The 18,163-nt window shown below is 40.2% G+C and overlaps 1 protein-coding gene across 1 annotated transcript in view; it reads right to left on the minus strand.

Annotated features, from left to right (window-relative positions):
• The window catches only part of KIF26B (kinesin family member 26B), a 303,945-nt gene that overhangs the window by 91,961 nt on the left and 193,821 nt on the right, over positions 1-18,163 (minus strand). The window lies entirely within an intron of this gene.

The following is an 18,163-nucleotide window of genomic DNA, read 5'->3' on the forward strand; positions in this document are numbered from 1 at the left end:
AGGTTAACAACAGAAATAGGAGAGAGAAAACATAAGAAAACTAGAGGGCAAGAGGCTTCAGTTGCCACAGACAAAATTTCTGTATCAGAAATGGAACGGAAAGAAGATAGGGCCCTATTTCACTTCATCAGGAGGTGATCTCTTCTCTTGTTATTGGTATAACAACAAGCAATCCTCACTGTGAACATTTGGTTCTGTTCTGTTTTCATGGGCTCTGGGCCTCCCAAACCTGTTGGTCCTGTGAAAAGAAGCCTTCTGAGAAAATAAGCAAAAAGTTTAGGAAAAAAGCAACACTTTTTACAGCAGCAGAAACAGCTAGTGAATTCCAGCTTTGTAGCACTGCTGTACTGTGGGCTGGCAGCTTTCAGAAAGAGAAGCCTCTAGGTCTGGGGTTTGTAAGCAATTTGCCACACTTGTCATCCTTGCTGTATAAAAGCCTTTCCCGGAGGACATTGTTCTAACAGAATTATCCACTGCAAAGGCCAGCAGCTTGCTCACCGTGTCTCAATCAAGGCTGCATAAAGAGGAAAGTCAACCATGCATGTCTATCATTTGGACGATTAGCCTTTCTGACTGCAGACAGGCTATTCTAAAAGGCTAGTCCTCAGAAGCACCTAATTTCTCAGTTGGAAATTATTTCTCTTTGTCTGTCAGAAGCACATAGCAATGAATGTCCTCTGAGAACAATATTCAGTGGCTTAAAGCAGAATTAATGCAAATACATCAGAAGCATCCTTGTAACTTCTCTACGACCAAACAAAAAAATATTGGGTATTTGTGATATGGAGTAGCTGAAAACAATAACAAAAGAAAGAAGATGAGCACAGCACACTAGTCCTGGTGCATCTCCATTTAGACTTTTGATACTGCTCCTGTCAGTCTCCTTCACTCAGCCTGTATTCCCTCTGCACCTCATCAGCTGTATTAACTATGATTATTTTTAAAGAGGGAAAAAACCCACACAGTCAAAAGAGAAGGAAGAATTATTTCCAAGGAACTCTTCATAATCACAATATACTGCTTTAATCTCTGAGCTGTATTCTGTATCTGATTTATACTAAATTATACCACCTTCTATTATCAGTTAAGTTTTTTTAGTATTGTCTCATCTGCTTGTGCTCCCTGGTAATTCAAAGCAAAGAAAACCTATGAATTGCAAGTAACATCCTTCCAGTTCCACAAATATGAGAGTCTGATGAACATAACTGAAAAAATAAAGCAATTTAAACAACAACAGAAGAATTATTGCTTATTCTGCGATGATTTATCTACCACCTTGTGTACTTTCTGTGAAATCAAAGTTCTGAGCCAGGGAAGGTCTAAGAATTTTCAGTTCATTCTTACTTTCCTTCCTTCATTCTTTTGTGACATTTTTAACATCTACTCAAAAGAAATTCTTCAAAGGGACCAGATCTGAACCATGATGACAAAGGCATGTCTAGATGGAGCTAGGAGTAACACTGGGGTTTTTTTCAGTCTGAATTGAAAGGAAGATTCACTTCTTTCCCAATCTGTCTTATCTCTAAGATCAGTAAAACACAGAAAAATTGGCTTCTTAATGGGGGAAAAAAGCACAAGCAAAAGCATTTTTATACTATGGGGTTGCAACAGCCTTTACTTTCAAGCACAACTAAATATCAGCAAATGCAAATTAACATATCAGTTAATATGAAGCTCTTCTTGCCAGTCTATAACCCTCCTCATCCTTCTTCCTCCTCCCCTGTACTCTTGAACTTGATGTGGTCTCTGGCAGCTATTTGTAAATTAAAAGGCACCACTGCGTGACAGAGGTGTTTTTGTTTGATCTCTGCATGCACAGGCTGGGATGTGAACTGAAGGCATGATTGCTGGGACAGCCTGCCCAATGTGCATAAATCAAGATTTATTTTTGTACCTTGTTTTTTTTGATGAAGAGAATTAAAAACTATGGAATATGCCATGATGACAATTTTGGAAGCCAAAATCTTTCTCTAAACTTACCAGGTACTGTATAAACTGTATCCAGATCAGTTTACCTATTAACATACCTGAGCTCTATTTGACTAGGGCCATTTCAAGGGGCAAGAGGATTGTTTAGTGTCTGTGCCTGTTTAATCTTGGGCTCTCAGTCAAGACTGCTAATTCACATAGTGGTTTTCCGGAGCTATTTGTCTATTCACTGAGAGACCACCAACAGCCTTCCCTCCACTGCTCTGAATTACTAGCTGTATGGATTTTGAAAATAGCAGGCCCTAAAACTCTCCTTTTAAGAAAGTATCTTTCCATTCTGCTTCCATTTTGGGGTATAGTACAAATGAAACAGGCTCACATGGTCTCTTTGAAAAATTGATTTCTCCAGCATAACATCTCTCTGGGGATCTGAAGAACAGAATTCCTGCACATCCCCACACAGGAAGAGGCAGTTGCTGGAGGGCCTCCTGCCCACTGTGGGGTCACTGCTGTCCTAAATAATCCTTGAACTCCAGTTACCGCATGTGTTGCTGTTATGTGTGGTGTTACTTGGTGGGTACAAGGGCAGCAGATCTGTGAACATCCCCCTAGGCTTGCACAGCCAGGCGAAAGCAAGGTGCAATTTATCTTTCTGTTCTTAAAATCCCAGGAGCAGGAACACACAGTGTTCATGAAACAACCATTTTAATTCAGCATTTGCCTTCTGCTTATGAGAATCGTAGCTGAATTTGGTTCATATTGTTTCAGAAAGAAGTCATTCTTACAGAGCCTTACATCCTTTTTACCTTCCATTCAGAAGCCTGTTTTGATATGTAGTCCTAAAGAAATTAACTTCAGATGGTAATATTTACATGACAAATCCTCAGTTCAGCTTCTGATTAAGGTTTTAGTTATTTGTTGCATTTCTACAGTTTGCTAAAACATAGCTTGTTAGGAGGTATGAAAGGTCAGTCTCCAGAAAGTATCAAAATCAATTACCAGTCTTTAACTATTCACAGTTTGAGTTTCTTATCAGTTGGACTTTGAACAATCATTACAAATTTGGACTTGAATCATTTACTTCAAAACAAGTTAGCATGTTGCAATGTAAGGCTGTATGCATTTTGTCTCCGCCAGTTAGGAGGAAGATGCTAACACTCCTCCAAGGAGATACCAAGGGGCATGGGTGGGCGGCAGTGCTGTAGCATTAAGGTGTTGGGAAGAAGGGAGGGAGAGAGCATGTTACCACAGCTTTGCTTTATCTGTCTTGTAAGGTCATTTGATCCTGGACTAAGTAACGGACATGTTTACTTAGTAGTGTATTTTTAAAAGATTTCCAAGGGGGCAGAGAATTTGGTGAATACTCTTCTATCTCACAGTAGTAAAAGAACCTACAAATAAAGGAAGAAAAAGAATTGGACTCCTATGAGGGAGCAAGTTAAACAGAAGTGGAAGGATGGTTGAGAGAGGTAAAGATAAGTGTAACTTGCAAAGAAAGGAAATATGAGCTTTGTCCAGAGTCTGGTATTTTAGACTCACTTGCTAGCTAGAACATATCCTCTCTATCCGTGTTTCCATATGCTCTAGGATTACCCTGTAGGAGAGACGGATTGATATAAATCGTTGTGTAACACACAAAAAAACCCAGAAAATCACAAAAAAAAACACTGAGATGCAAAAGGCTTCCTGTGAAAACTCTTAGAGCCTAGAAGGTGTTTTCAGCTCTTACAAAACTTCCTTGAAAAAGTGAAGGGAAAAAAATAAATGCAGGGCAGGCACCCACCTTGTATATTTTCTGTCTGTAAGAAAATATTAATAGCCTGCCTCTGTGGTACTCTTCGCAGATCTGTTTTGTCCCCTGACCAAATCTCCAGTCTAGCCCTTAGAGACAGTGGATGCCAATAATGCCTTAAAACAAGGACTGTCTCATTAATCGTTGTTTTGTGATTATTGCCTGAGAATTTAGTGAAGGGAGACCTAGACATATGAGAAGAGCAGTTCCAATTTTTATACTTTAACTCGAGTTTTCGGTAACTGATTGCATGTCTTTCCTTTTTCCCCCTTTGTCTCTCATTAAATGCAACAAAAAAGCAAACCATTTACTGATGCATATGTAAATCACATCAGGAAAAAAAAAAAAGCCTTCCTGAATGAGAAGAAACGTTGACATTTAAGATGCAGTGCTCAGACTGGAACAGGCACAGGTAGAAGGATTGCAGGTTCAGGAGACAGGCCACCTGAGGGTGCAGTGATGGTGAGAAGAGCATCCCAGCTAATGGAGGTGCAACAGCAAAACTGAGATAAACAAGAGACATCAGTGGCAGTTAGGGACAATAAGATGCACATCAGAGACATGGATAGGTAGGCGGAAAACATTTGTGAATCATTCCTGGGGAAGAAACAAGAGGAAGAGAATCTGAATTTGGATTCTATCAATCCAATAGCATGACAGCAGCTATTATCATGGGTAAAGAGTATCATGGATAAGAGTATCACGGATACGAGTATCACGGATACTCAGTTTGTTGGCAGGTTCTGTAAAAATGCCTATGAACCCCCGAAAGTTTCACCATCCACATGAATTCATGTGCTCAGTGTTTCAGTCATCTAGTTCACGAGATGAAAATGTTCCACACACTGCTTTTGTCAAGAGTAAGCACAGGTAGATAAGAGTCTGCTCACTTCTCATTTGGCCAGTGTAGTTTACCTACTTTCATCACTTCATCTTGAGCATGAAGCTGGTGAATTCACCTACTGGTATGTTCATCCCAGATGCTCTAATCTACACCATTTACATTAGTGGAGGTACAACCTGAATGATGAAGAGTTACCAGCTAACAGTGTACCACTCTATTTCAGAAGTTAACCATCAAACTGTGCTGAATACCCGCATTACTAATGGCACGCACAGGAACTTCAGGATCAGTGTGCAGACAATACATCCTTTTGTCCTTGCCCCCCACACACACTAAGTTCTCTCACATCCCCTCCCCTCCAAAGGGATTACTTTCTTCCATCTCCTGTTGCTAAAAAAACCAATATTTAAGCAACAGCTTTCTCCACCCTTTTAATCTGACAAATCATGGAGGATATTCCTGTGGCAACCAACTGTGATGAACTATTCTGTACAATAGATTGAATTCTTCAGTAATAACAATATTACATGGAGAAGCTTTTTGGACTACTAAAACCATGTTAAAAGCAGGATGTCATAGGATTTACAGTCTTTGACGCTGAGCTCCCATATTGCTAGTTTCACAAATGATGTTGCTTTCCAGAAAAATGGTGGAGTAACAGTTGTGCTGCAGTTTTTTGCTAAGCTTCTGCTCCATCAGTGTATTGGGCATTCAATCAAATGGGCTTCCCTTGATATCCTTATCTCTCAGTGGGCCAGTGTTGCCTGGATGGAGCTGTGTGAAACGGCTGCACTAGCTCCAATACCTATTTAATTGAGAGCAGAATTTGAGTGTCCTGAAAATTGCTTAGCAAATAGGACTTGAAATCAAAGTGACAGCAGTCTCATGCCCTAAGTAAGGCACACTTTGGTACCCAGCAGGGCACCAAAGAGTAATTCTGAATCATTATTTTAATTCTACTGAGAGGAACCATGCAGAGACCCAAGATCAGGTAAAGCCCTGCCAGGTCAGTGACTGACATAGGCTGTGCAAGAAAGGACTGGGGGGAACACAATCATCCAGTGCCAAAGAACCAGATACTCGTGTTTCTCTTTGCCCAACCCAGCTATTACACCTCAAGAGACTCGGGGACTCTGGGGATTTCATGTCACTGCAATCCGGAAGGAGCTTACAAACTTCCAGGGAACAGTCTACATCAATTCATCCTGAAGCCTGAATATTTGACACTTGTAATGTCTTGTCTGCCTTTATATTGTGGACTGGGAGTGGGAGGAGAAAATGATAAGAGGAACATGTAGAGGAAGGCTAATAATCAGAATACTCTTCTTATTCAGCATTATTAGTCCCTACTGAATTAGATGGATCAGCAAAAGATACTTCATTTCTTTGGAGATAAAAAAGAACAGACTGAAATCTTGAGGAAATATTGTGCCTATTAGTGTCTATGTAAAAGCCCTAGAAATAATGCTCACAGAGATAAGATGAAGAATAAGGAAATAATAAAGGCAAAACAGCAAAGGCAAATTTCCCACTATGTGCTGCTCTGCAATTAACTGTTTGAAGCAATTCCCGATCCCGTTAATCTCAAGAACTCTGCTTATCTGCCCATCCAGTTATTTTTAATTTGTACTTCTATTATTATTGCTGCATTATTAATACACCCTGATAAGATAGGAAATAGCTTGGTGGTGTTCTGTTTCAGCAGTGCCTCACGTGGCATAATAGTCTTCATGATGAATAACTCCCTCTCATCTGAGGAGAATCATGATTCCCATCACTCACAGAGTACGGGGCCCTTGGGGAATCCCGCTTCCTCCTCTGCATTGCTATTCCATTTCCCAAAAGCCGTCTGGGCCTCCTTGTGTTTATCACGTCTGCACACGCTGTTATCAATCAGGGTGCATGCCTTCTCCTTCTGTGTGGCCAGGCCATACGCATGCCCGGTGCCTCTATCAGATCTCGTGCCAGCACATACCTTAGCACTGCTCCTCATAGCTGACAAAAATGCAATGTTTAAGGTATTTTCTTTGTGGAGCGGGGGCAAAGGGAGGGCAGCTTTTCTAGCCATTCTGCTTCCAGAATCTGCCCTCAGGTGCTGCAGCCAGGCTAGTCAAGAACAGATTTCTATTACAAATCAATATCTGTATTTGGATAAACTTCCAGCAATACTGAAGGGTGGAAAGAAAGGGGCAAGACATTAAAGCAAAGATAATTACTCTCACACTATACAGTTTGAAATACATATGTCATATTTTCTGCGGGAAAAGGGGGCAGGGAAGAAAGGATCGACAGTTTTTAAGTTTTCCCACACCTATATTTCTGTAATGGAGTATGTGCTGCTGTAAAGGTTATTGTACAGCTTTCTTCCTGGCATTTTAATACACACCACATTTTGACACCACATCTTTTTCTAACTGTCTCCCCTTCAGTACAAACATTGTAAATTGAGCAGATCTGTGGAAAAATCCAGCAGCAATTAATATGGATGAGACCAATTGGGATCTACAGAAATGCAACAAAGCCTCACAGATACCTAGAGAATTTAATGTAAAATGCTGCTATTTGTATGAGCATTTTCAATCACTTCATAGGAGAAAAAAGATCATGCAATGTATAGGAGGACTGACCTAAGCAAGAAGGAGGATATTATTCTTAATTAAAATCCATGAAAGGTTACTGAGAATGTCTTAAGGGAATGTTAAGTTCTCCATCTTAAAAAAAAAACAACCAACTGCTAGTTTATAAACAAAGCAAGTCTATAACTAGTTAACATCTCAGTTTTTTCAGATAACTTGCTCAGAAACTCCATATATAGCTTTTTGCCATATATTCCCACTATACTCGTGGGGAGGGGGAGATGAATGTTTATACACATATATATATGCACCTATATATGTTTGCAGATACAAAGGTACACACTGTATGTACAGTGTGTATTAGACATATACCTACCCATCCACCCATTGCAGGTGCACCCACTCCGTTTCGATGTCTGAGTGCTACAGTAGAAGGATTGAGGGTCAAGGCCTTAAAAATTTATTAACCTACCTCCTGATATTTTAAGATCAAACAGGTCAACGATTTCAAACTCTGTTTTTACCTTTGCTATATAGAAAGATTCTTTCATAAAGAAAAATGGGAACATTAAAGTATTGCTTTTCATACCTGGCATGTCATATCTCACTATCCAATGAAAGACCTTTTAACCGCTAATCACTTTAGCAACAATACAGAAGAAAAGTCTATTTACATTTGGAAAATAAAATGGCATTTGGGTATCAGAAATACAGATCCACTAAAGAAATGTTTCCAAACACCAAGCCACACTGCCTACCTTTCTGGGAAGGAGTCCTCACTGGAAGTGATTCACAGGTCACATTACAGAGCAAGGAGAATCCGGGCATCTGAGGGCCAGAGGCTCTAATTTAATGGTTGTGCACATTGTGACCACCTTTACAGATCCATCCTGGCATAAGTACAGCTGAACATCTCTGGTCTTTAAGTCAAGAAAGAGCAGTTCAACTTTCCTTTGGTTTGCATAAGGCCAAATGTACAAAAGCCTGCTTGGTCCTTTTCCTTGAAGGTCTGGTTACTTTAAGCAACCTGCTCCGTTGCATGCAGCTCTGCTCAAGCAGACCTGGGTGCGATATAGTGAGCCTCCAATGTTTCTTAGACTGGAAAGCAGAGGATGCAGACTTCCATCTGAAGGAGAGATGCAAGTATCTAGAATGTTCTGCAAGTATCTTGTTACTATATCTCCCAGTAGCTGGTTTTATATTAAAGTTAAAGGTTCAGAGCAGAACACAAGGAGAGACTGTGTTCCTTCTCAGGGAGAGATTCATTTCACCTTACATGAGCCAGCCAAAACACAGATATCTTATCCTGAGGCAGCTGTCTAGGCTGCCTCTGTAATCAAATGAAAAAGAAAGGAACATCTGGTGGGCAAGTCAGCCCATTCTAACATACGTAGCACTTCTCTCCATTCCTCCATGGGAGGAATTCATATGACCAGCCTAGATCAGAAGGGTAGCGATCAGTTCACTTCAGCTAGCAACATGAATCACAGCCTAAGGAAGTGAAATAACGGTGGCATGAAAAAATAAGGAAAAAGATAGGGAGAGAATTACTTGGAGCATGGCGAGGTAGGCCTCTCATAAAAGAAGCATAAAAAAAAATTGATGGATGTCTCCAGAGAGATATTCCCAGAAATGGGTTTGATTCCTAAAGGAAAAGGCAAAAAAGGGAGAGATGGTGAATGAGAAGAGAGATATCCAATGTATTCTCAGTATTAAAATACAGTTCAAACTAGGCTCTTCCTCAGCTGAGCTGGTTATCTATTTAAGTCAATGTTGTACCAGAGAAATGAGGTAAAGCCCAGACCTTTAGCGTAATGGAAAGCAGAATAACCTTGCAACTGAATCAAGAGGCTCAGCCGAATCATTAGCCCACGATGTTAACGCAGTGCTATAGTGGAACCTCCTGCAGTATCACCATCCCGCCTGCACCCCTGAGCACTGCTCTCAGACACATGCTGAGAAGAGTCAAACACAAAAGGAAAAGGCTGGGAGGAGAAAAGCTTTAGGAAGTTTTAAAGAAAAAAAAAAACGTTGTAATAAGGCCTACAGCTGAGCGCTTAAAGTACAGTGCCTGAAATTTGCATAAGATCTCAGAAAACTTACCATGAACCCAGGTTTAGCAAACTATTCAGCATTTAAATTCCTTCCTCAGCATTGTTTGAGAAAAACCCTTGTAATTTTCAGTTTCTTTCATCTTGACTTTCCTGATTTATATTAACCTCTTCTTCACGGATTTAAAAATTAATTTAATGGGGTGAGAGATGTAGGGGGAGAAGGAGGGGAAGAAGGGGACATTTCAAAAAGTACTACTGAAAGTCTTAGAAATGAAATGGAAGTTATTAACTAGAACTATCATAATGCCCCAAAATATCAACCAGCAGTACAACTTAAATTGAAAAGCAAAGGAAATGAAAATACAATAGCTCAGAAAAACTTTGAGGAAATCAAAGTGTTAAAAACAATGAGTTTTTATGTTCTAGACAAATCCAGTAATTTTCATTCAAATTGCATAACCTCCAATGTTTAAGAGATTTTAAAATGTGGCCACTGCACTGTCATACTATCTCAATAACATAAGAATATGTTTAAAGCATACTTAGCAGGTGACCAATATTAAAGATTTCCATACCTTCATTGGTTGACAACATTGAAACAGCAAAATTAATTGACCCATATGATTGTGTATAAGGCTCCTAGCCAACTAGATGTCTACAAATTATGGTCATTCACACCGCTAAGCAACTTCAATCAAGAAAAGAGTCAACTAACTTAAAAGTCATAGATTGCTGGGCATAAAATCATGCAGAGGGTACTGTATGAAGTCACAAAGTACAAAACCTAGCAGCACCAGCCTGAAGTGATTTGAGCAAGCTAATTTTCTTTTGATCCTCAATGTTTACAGGAAAATTCATCAAAACAGACCAAGGTAAACCATACAAAACTAGGCTTTACAGCTCTTTCCCTGGGTGAAATGTACTATAAAAATTCACAGAAGGGATTGATTCTTCTAACACAGAAACAAGAAATGTTATCAAAGTGAGATACAGCCTTTTTTCATATTTTGTCTGTCTGGTTCAATTCCACCTGGAATCTTCCTCCATCCACCTGTTGTGTTCACAAGATCACCCATCAGCACAACTTCTGAATACACATAGGGAGACGTCACTGAAGGGAGGAACACCATTTTTGGTATTCTTTGAGGCAAAATGAATTTACTGAACAACAGTCAGTTATCCACATCTGCTGTCACCAATAGTTGGTGCTCAGATTAGGGTACTAGTCTTCCTCTATAAAACATGAAAAGAGATGCTTTTTTTTCCAAAGCCCGGAGTTTCATTTAAGGACTGTAAGTGACTCTCTAGAAAAACCTCACCTTCTAATGTTGCTGTTTTCATACACACACACACACACACACACACAAAAAAACACACCCCACACCCCACCCCCCTGTGAAAAGGAAGATGTCTACTAGTTTGAATGAAGGTGTTATTTTATGGAAAATCGGCAGAGGCGAAGGAATTAACAGATGAGAAAAAATACTTTAGTATCATGCTTGACCACATGGTACCCAGATTGGTGGAGCACTCCTAACACCATACAGCAGAACAGCTTCATTTTATGGAGTTGGATGTAAGGACAGCAAGAGTACTCTGCCTTCAGTTTTCCCATTTCATATGTAAGCCTATTCCTTGGTGTCCACCTCCATTTACCTGCCTGCATCTGCAATGCTCCAGGAAACCATTACGCTAGCATCACCTTGCCACGAGCTCCTCCCTCTGGGCACTGCTCCTTGCCAACTGACCTGAGGAATCTCATTATCAGGAATGACAGCTTGTCAGGCCAGGAACTATGGAGCAACTTCGTAAGCTTTCAACAGCTCGCAGGTGGACCAAAATGGACCCACTGCCCTTTAACTGGCTTATTAATAGGTAGGGTAAGACCTAGTCTTCCCCTTCTAAAGAGTCTGGCTAGATTATATGGCAGAAATGCAGCCCTGCTTCTCCACACAGGAATTCTCTCTTGCATGGTGTGAAGTTTAGGCAATGGGTCAGGTTTTCCCTTAGCAGGCTTGGCTGATATGTGCTCCTAGCTGCCATGAAGTAGCAGCTTCTGCACCTCACAAAGAAAAGGAACAGCAATTATGGGTGTTCTCTAAATTGTGGAAACATGACTGCATAGAAATTTCTTTAAAATATGTCTTTCTTTAAATCGCACAGCCAATCAAAATGCAATCTGACAGACTCCTGGCATGACTGGGTTGGTACTTCCCCATCCAGGATAAGCTTTACTTTAGAGAAGGACAAACTAAGGGTGCATAGAAAATATGATTGATGGAGGTAAGATATTATTGTTTATAGCTATTCTTCCAACTTCTACTAATTTCACCTTTTTCTTAAAGCAGCTTGAGGTATTAAAACTCCTTCCAGAAAAGCACGTGCAGCAGGAATCTAGCCAAAGAGCATGAAAGCCTCCACCAGGTCCAAACAGTACATTTGGTGAGGAAAAACCCCAGTTCTGAACAACTCTGTCTGGAGGGCAAAAGGCCGTCTGGATTTCATTCCAAGTGGAACTAACTATTTAATTTGTACAACAATCATGTTGACAACAAAGATGAACACATATGTCTCCTTTAAATGCCTCAAGGGATCGTCCTTTTTTCTTTTCCCCCATTTCAGTAACCATGGTAACACGGGCAAAAACAGCTTTCACCTTAGAAATTTTTTTCTGTGATAAACAGTTTAAAATCACATTTGTCATCTAACCATTAACTTTTTCCCCCTATACACCTGAGTTATGAAGGAGAGACAACCTCTGCTTTACAGAGGAAAGAGAACCTTTTCTGAGTCCCTCTGAAAAACCTTCAAGATGGATGGCAGTGAAGTAAAATACAGAACATATTTTCCAAGTTGTGCTTGGTTTTTTGCTGACCTTAATACCAGTTTTCATAAACACCTGCTTAATGTATACCACAATGTTGTCAAAAAAATCCTCACATCCACTGATCAGCTAGTCAAAATGCAAACTTTGATAGCAAAAAAGGAGGTTTCCTATATCTTTTGGACTTAATCAAGATGTGCATCAATTTTGTTCCATTCAAATCAACTTTGCAAATCACATATAGTCTAAGAATGTCTCTGCTTTCCACTGCACTGATACAAAGAGCTGGCACAGCTATTGAAAACATCTTTTGACAAAGACTATTCAAATCATGACTCTATGATTCTATAGCCAAGAGAATAGTTATTATTAACACACGTATTGCGCTGTTATAGCTTGGATTAAAGCATGTCAAGGCCAGCGCAATAATTGTTGCCCTACTTAGTGAAAAGTCCAATAAACTATTTTGAGGCAGTGGATAGCTGAAATACTAGTAGTTTGTGAATGCAAAGCATTGGCATACACTTCTGTCCCTGCCAAAAGACAGGTCTGAATCTAATCAGAAACCTGAACTGCTTGGGTAGTAGGGCTTTCTTCACTGTTACTTTTGGCAGGGGTACATATAAACAAGAAGCAGCACAAGCAGAGAAGCAAGGACAGAAAGAACAACAGGGAGAAGAAAAACTTTAACAAACATTGGTACTGTAGCACAAAGAAATGCCCTTAAAATGAGGAAGGAATGAGACACTGAAGTCCTAGCTGCAATCACCTGGTGGAGTAAGAAGCAAAATTGCCTTTGGTTGCTTCTCTCTGTCGGCATTCAAGGAACTGTAGCACTAACAATACCGGATCCATTCCCTTCATAATCTCTTTCCCTCTCTGGAGAAAATCTGCAAAGCACTGCATCTTGACTAGCCACTTGGATCAAAAGGATAGTAGCATGTTATATGATCAATATACAAAGTGGGATGGTACAACATAAGACTATCTTTTGATTTTTAACAATGATACTACCACTGCCCTTTTTAGGTCAAAGACTTAAGACTCTGCCTGTTAATCATCAGTGATATTCTGCCTTTGTGGACCTCCTGCCTCCAAAGAGGCAAGGAACATCACACTTCTCCCCACACAAATGTGTCCTCCTTCACCGAATGATATACTCACCAGCTAGCCTTTATGGTGGGAACCTTCAGTGGGGCTTGGGGAAGTGGGCACCAGCTCCCAGAGACATTTGCAAAAAGTCAAAGGAATGACACAGCTGAATGCCTCTGAAAATCCTCCGCTGTTTTGGCACAGGCACTTTCAGGTCAGACAAAAATTTTTTGATGCTTCCAGATAGAGCTTTATGCAAATCAATGTGAGGAAAAGGTAAGCTGCAGACTAATGTAAAGTCAATAGCAGATTTTAGGATTATTTCAGTCAAATATTGTGCTTTAGTAGAAGACTAAATTCTTACAGCCAGGCACTGAAGAATTATTTTTAATTGAACCTTCTTTAGTAAGTGACACAGATCCTTAGGAGAAAGGTGGATGACTCAGGAGTGTCTATCCTTAGGAGAAAGGTGGATGACTCAGGAGTGTCTATCCTTAGGAGAAAGGTGGATGACTCAGGAGTGTCTATCACACCACCAGTCTCCTACCAGCATTGTGCAGGCATTTCTGGCATGTGGCCATGGCTGGGCTTCCATTCACAGCCCTTCTCAGCCAGGCTCCATGCTCAGCCCCTGCCAGGAGACCACCTCCCACATCTCTCACTCACTTACTAGACTCTCAAAAACCCCTCTCCTTGCTACTTCCTACCCTGCCCTACACACTTGGAAAGGGCTCCTTAGAAGCATCTGCAGTGTAACCTATTACTCCCCCTTCAAAGATTTTAATAATCTCCTCTTCTACAACACCTACCAAAGCTTGACAAGGGGTATCTAATATTAGACTGCTGAGGGGTTGAGAACACCACTATCAAGATGACCGATAATACCTCGTTGTTTCTTCTTGGTTCCCGTCTCTGTCTGTCTGGTCTTCCTCTCTACACTGAGATTGGAAGTGCTCTGGGACAGAAAAGGGTTTTTTTAATCTGAATTTATACGTAACTTAGCAAAATGGGGCTAGGCTCTGCAAACAGAAGTCCTGGTGTTATAGAAAAATAAAAAGTAAACACAGTATCATGAATTACAGTCCATCTTGCTAATAGGTTGAAATGATCACCGGAAGACTGTTCAATGGTGACTTGTTTCTCCCTCGTAGAAAACTTTTGCATAGGGATGATTTTAATGCACAAACATTGCTATTTTATTTTGAGATTAACAAACGCTAACAAACAACAATTCACACCAAAAAATAAACCAATCTCTGCCCAAACATAACAAATACCTCTCAGGGATAGAGTTTTATAAGACTACGCACAGAAAAATAATAAATGAAAGGAAGCACAGAGACCACATCCATTCATCCAAAACCCTGTGGCACCTAAAAACAACCTATTTATTAAGGCTGGCAGAAAATTTTTCATTCAAGCTGCTTTTCATGCATAATGCGGGATTCGGCAAAACAATGTGTTTAACAGAAAACATTTCAGATTTTCATCAAAACTGTTGGTTTAGTTTTGGTTTTGTTTGACAGAAAATGGAAGAGGAGGGGCAGGGGGAAGAAGGAGGGAAGCAGATTGGGGAGCAAATCTGAGCAAACCTTACTAGAATGCTCTTACAGTAGTTAATCTGAGTGCAGGCATGGAATAATTCATTATTTCTGCATGGAAAGCCTTTTTGCTCTGTTTCTTGGCTCATTGTCAGAAAGGACAAAACAGACTTAAGGAGTATGTTCCAGAAAATGATGGGACTTGGGGAAACTGCACATACAGTCATCCAGGACAGTGGCACTCTCCATGTGTAAATCTGGTGAAAGCAATGTGCCACTCTCAGAATATGATGATTCAAAGAGAGAGAAGGAAAAGTGATGCTCAAGCTGTGGCAGTTTATGGAGCAGGATAGTCACTCGGCCTAAAAGAAAACTCTCTACTCTCAAGAAACAACTGTGGGGATACCACACTTCCACCCGGGATCAGCTCCCTCTGCCAGCAAATGCAAACACAAAGCACGTGTGTATGTTACGACCCATACAAGCACCACTGCTAATATATTTGCAACATGGTCACAAACCTCTTTTGACACTTTAGGGAGAGCTTTTTGGAAATGAATGCAACAAAGAATCTGATCCTTTACTACTTTATGTCACTTTACTTTCACTCTGATGTATTTCTGCTAGGGTCAATGGTGTATCTCGCATCAAAGTAAAATGGTGATTATGCAGTCCCAACATTTTATTATTACTATCATCTTCCTCCCTCTGTGATGCTGAACTTTAGCTTTCAAATAATACTTCTGCCAAATTCCAGACTGGTACAATTTGATTTGCAGGCCTTTTGTAAAAAAGGGTGTGAAGGATGCAACCTGAATATATACTCTCTAATTCTCTTCTCTTTGTCAGTTTAGACTCTTCAGTTGTACCCACATCCACAGTAACTGAGCTGCTAATTAACTTTTAAGTATGTTGCTGATAGGCAAAGCCTCCTAGTTTAACTCACAAAAATTCTATGCCTGCACACGACAGCTGAGAAACTCTACAATTTTAAATAAATCATTGTCATCCATTTTGCAATGAGAAGTAGAAACTTTGAAATTTCTAGAAGTGAAAATATAAAATGGCAACTGTTTGGTGGCAAGTTCATTTTAGAAAACTGTGAAATGAAATTTAACCTGCAAGTCTAAGCTTTGAAGTACCTGACTTCCTATCCTGCAGCATCTTGGATACCCACCTACCCTGACAGCTCTCAAGCTGACACCAAGCCAGCAACACCCAGTGTCTACGCCGGGTCTCCCAGCCCTCTAGCAGAGAGCCTGCCTTCCAGGAAGCCCATCCTGGGGCAGTCTGTGCGCAGCTGTCCCCAGCGGTCTCAGAAATCCATAGTCCTTGGCAACCACCAGCCTTCCAGTTCTGGTGAACCAGACTTTCGAGTAACAAACTGTCATGTTAGAAATTGCCCAGCCCATGCAGACCCAAAGTGAAAGACTTTTATCACACTGGGATTACTGGTAAAATGCTATTTAAACACAAACCAGAAAAAACTCTATGACTGAAAATAACATTTAGCTTCCCTGAACCCACTTCTTCCACACAGGTCCACATTTTATAAATTTATACCCTTAGAGAAAACACTATATAAGAGAAAATGCTGAGAAAAGTAGCATAGTTTTTGGCATGCTCCTATCAAAACATACGTCAACCAAACTGAACAGAACATGTATAAATAACAACAACAAAAATTAAAAGCAAACAAGACGGAAATTCCATTACCTCATCTGAAATTTTCTCAGTCTGACAGATAAATGACATTGTTATCCAGCAGTTATTTACTTATTATGCCTTGCACCTATTTCTGACATTAAAATGAAAATTGTGCTACAGAGGTAAACTGGTGGGAAACTGATAAAAGTATACAAGCTTCAGGTCATAAATATAGGGTGACTCCTAGAAGAAACCAAAGAGGTGAAAAATGAAACTGAATTCCAGAAACTGCAGGTTAGATATATTTTTGCTAATGGAAATGTGGAACAAAAAGAATTTTCTCTATTTTGACTATACGAATTAACTTGATTTGGTTTACTACTTTGGAGAAGCACATGTCAAACTATTTTTTAAAACCTCTCAGCTATTTCTTATATACTCTGATAGCTATGGGATGGTAAGTCCAAACAGAAAAGAAATATCCTCCTCCATCAGCTGGACTGCAAAATTTCAGTCTTACACAGCTGGAAAGCCTGGAGCCTGTTCTGGTACATGGTATTGATGAAGCAGCAAATCATAGGTCTGTTTGGGCATACTGCAAAACCGTTTTCCAAGACTTATCCACTGGAAACCAATGATTAGAGGAGCAAGAAAGGTTCAGATCAAGCTTGCAGTGTTTTGACAGAGTTATGTTTGTGTCTCTGTGTGTGTAAACTCTTTTCTTGGGAAGGGTAAAAATCGAGAGTAAGAGTGTTCACACAGTTCAACAAGGGAAGTTAGTCCCTTGTTTCCATGAACACACCCTTCATTATTCCTTAATGGAATTTTTATTTTTATTCAGATAAACCTGTCCCAAGCACAGAAAAGTAAATCCTGAAAGGGTGGCTTCTATTGTAAACATTTTCCATAACAGCTTCTTACAACAATGAACAGGTTCAAGTTTACTTCTCCTTCCACTAAAGTCAGAGTGTTCATCACTACTAACTTTTATAAGATTATGACAGATTTGTACATTTCTTCCCACCTACCAGGCCAGAGGAAAGGAAGGGACTCCTGTGTGGAGGGAGTCCCTTTTCAAAGAGGCATTAAACCATCCATGAAAGTAATACTATTGTTCTTTGGAAAAAAAAACCAAAACCTGCAACTGCACAATATAAGAATGAGAGTAACCAAAATCAGCAATGAAAATTCTGAAGCCCATCCTAATGCTCAGCACTCCTAGATCATACATTACAATTTCTCTTCTAAACACAAGGGTTTTCACCAAATTCATTGTCACTGCTTAGTATTCCATGAATATGGAAAAGCCCCACACACAGATGCTTGCATAAGAAACTACCTTGATTAAAGCAAACTGCTGTCCTCAGCAACTGCACACGTGTATTCCCAGATGTAACATGGCAGGCTCTCCATTTGTGACAGGGAAAAAGAAAGGGTCACTCAGACAAACAACAAAGAAACAGCAAACTATATAGCCACCTCCTCCATTGCCTCAACCATTTTCCATTATAAGTGTGCATCTAAACGGCATTTTAAGAGGGTATGATTATGGAGAATGGAAGGAAATAACATGACACAAGGAAAATTGAGCAATTCATCATTATCAGCATAGGCTTTGTTCAGGTACATGGCCCAGCCTTGTCCTGACTGTACTGGAAGAAGGCCAGGAAACATGAGCCAGAAGCAAACTACAGTGTGTCAAACCAAGACACTAGTCTGGACAGCAAGAGCATCAGGAATCCAGAATATGCCACAGCAAGCAACTGCTATGCAGTTTAATCACAGCCACAGAACCCAACTGCTACAGAAACCCTAGCAGAATGGATATTATCACCACCTAGTAGCACTGTGGTCCCAGTACAGG

Source organism: Nyctibius grandis, chromosome 1 (assembly GCF_013368605.1).
Source record: "Nyctibius grandis isolate bNycGra1 chromosome 1, bNycGra1.pri, whole genome shotgun sequence".
NCBI lineage: Eukaryota > Metazoa > Chordata > Aves > Nyctibiiformes > Nyctibiidae > Nyctibius > Nyctibius grandis.